Source organism: Marmota flaviventris, chromosome 1 (genome assembly GCF_047511675.1).
Source record: "Marmota flaviventris isolate mMarFla1 chromosome 1, mMarFla1.hap1, whole genome shotgun sequence".
In the NCBI taxonomy this organism is placed as follows: domain Eukaryota; kingdom Metazoa; phylum Chordata; class Mammalia; order Rodentia; family Sciuridae; genus Marmota; species Marmota flaviventris.
In genome coordinates this window covers 103610725-103613011 of record NC_092498.1, presented here as the reverse complement: position 1 = coordinate 103613011, position 2287 = coordinate 103610725, and the positions used below count along the sequence as shown (strand labels likewise).

Genomic DNA, 2287 nt, shown 5'->3' with positions numbered 1-2287 from the left:
TACAAGTAGACTAGATCAAGTAGAAGTCAGAACATCAGATATTGAAGACAAAGTATATTAATTTGAGAAGAGTGTAGTCAACACAGAAAGGATGGTAAGAAACCACGATCAAAACATCCAAGAGATATGGGATATCATAAAAAAAACAAACTTAAGAGTCATTGGGATAGAGGAAGGTATAGAGGTCCAAACAAAAGAAATGTGCAATCTGTTGAATGAAATAATTTTAGAAAATTTTCCAGATATGAAAAATGGAACAGATGTCCAAATCATGAAAGCCTACAGGACCCCAAACATACAAAACCGTAATAGACCAACTCCAAGACACATTATTATGAAGTTATCCAACATACAGAACAAGGAGAGAATATTAAAAGCTACAAGAGAAAGGAGGCAGATTACATTCCGGGGTAAACCAATTACGTTAACGGTTGATTTTTCATCACAAATGCTGAAAGCGAGAAGATCCTGGAACAACCAACGTATTTCAAATGGTGAAAAATAATGAATTCCAACCAAGAATATTGTATCCAGCAAAATTAAGCTTCAGGTTTGACAATGAAATTAAAATCTTTCACGATAAACAAAAGTTAAAAGAATTCGCAGTCAGAAAACCAGCACTGCAAAGCATTTTGGGCAAAACACTACAAGAAGAGGAAATGAAAAACAACATCCATCTAGCTTTGCGCAGTGGCAGTATCGTAGCCAATGAGGTTTATCCGAGGCGCGATTATTGCTAATTGATTATTGCTAATTGAAAAACAACATCCAAAACCAACAGTACGAAGTAACTCAGTAAAGGGGGAAAAATAATCAAAGAGGAAAAACAAGTCAAATTAAAATAAATAAATAAATAAATAAATAAATAAGCAAACATGTCTGGAAGTACAAACCATATATCAATAGTAACCCCAAATGTTAATGGCTTAAACTCACTAATTAAGCGACATAGGCTAATAACCTGGATTAAAAAACAGATCCATCAATATGCTGCCTTCAGGAGACTCATCTGATAGGAAAAGACATACACAAGACATAATGCAAATAGGTGAATGTTTCGAGGCTGGGAAAAATCATTCCACTCACATGGTCCTCGGAAGCAAGCAGGAGTGTCCATACTCATATCGAATAAAACCGACTTCAAACCTAAGTTAACCAAAAGGGATAAAGAAGGACACTATATACTGTTAAAGGGAATCATTCACCAACAAGACATAACAATTATCAATATTTATGCACCAAACAACTGCGCAGCTATGTTCTTAAAACAAACTCTCCTCAAGTTCAAGAGACAAACAGACTACAACACAATAATTATGGGTGACTTCAACACACTTCTGTCACCATTGGACAGATATTTCAAACAAAAGTTGAATAAAGAAAACATAGAACTCAATAACACAACCAAGAACCTAGACTTAACCGACATATATAGAATATATCAACCATCATCAAGCGAATATACTTTTTTCTCAGCAGCACATGGAACCTTCTCAAAAATAGACCATATACTATGCCACTGGGCAACTCTTAGAAATTATAAAGGAGTGGAGATAATACCATGCAGCCTATCCGATCATCATGGAATGAAACTGGAAATGAACGATAAAAGAAGGAAGTAAAAATCCTGCATCACTTGGAGAATTAACAATATGTTACTGAATGATCAATGGACTACAGAAGACATAAGGAGGAAATCAAAAAATTCTTAGAGATAAATGAAAACACAGACACAACATATCGTATTCTATGGGATACAATAAAAGCATTTTTAAGAGGAAAATTTATTGCTTGGAGTTCATTCCACAAAAAAAGAAAAAAAAAAACAAATAAATGATCTCACACTTCATCTCAAAACCCTAGAAAAAGAAGAGCAAAACAACAACAAATGTAGTAGAAGACAAGAAATAATTAAAATCAGAGCTGAAGTTAATGAAATTGAAACAAAAGAAACAATTGAAAAAAATTGACAAAACTAAAAGTTGGTTCTTTGAAAAAATAAATAAGATCGACAGACCTTTAACCAGGCTAACGATGAGAAGAAGAGAGAGAACTCAAATTACCAGTATACGGGATGAAAAAGGCTATATCAAAACAGACAACACAGAAATACAGAAGATAATCAGAAATTATTTTGAAACCTTATATTCCAATAAAATAGAGGATAGTGAAGACATAGATAAATTTCTTAAGTCATATGATTTACCCAGATTGAGTCAAGAGGATACACGCAACTTAAACAGACCAATATCAAAGGAGGAAATAGAAGAAGCTATCAAAAGACTAC

General features: G+C 33.5%; 1 pseudogene; it reads left to right on the top strand.

Annotated features, from left to right (window-relative positions):
• Positions 1-679: 679 nt before the first annotated feature.
• On the top strand, positions 680-758 carry LOC139702974 (U4 spliceosomal RNA; annotated as a pseudogene).
• Positions 759-2287: the final 1529 nt, after the last annotated feature.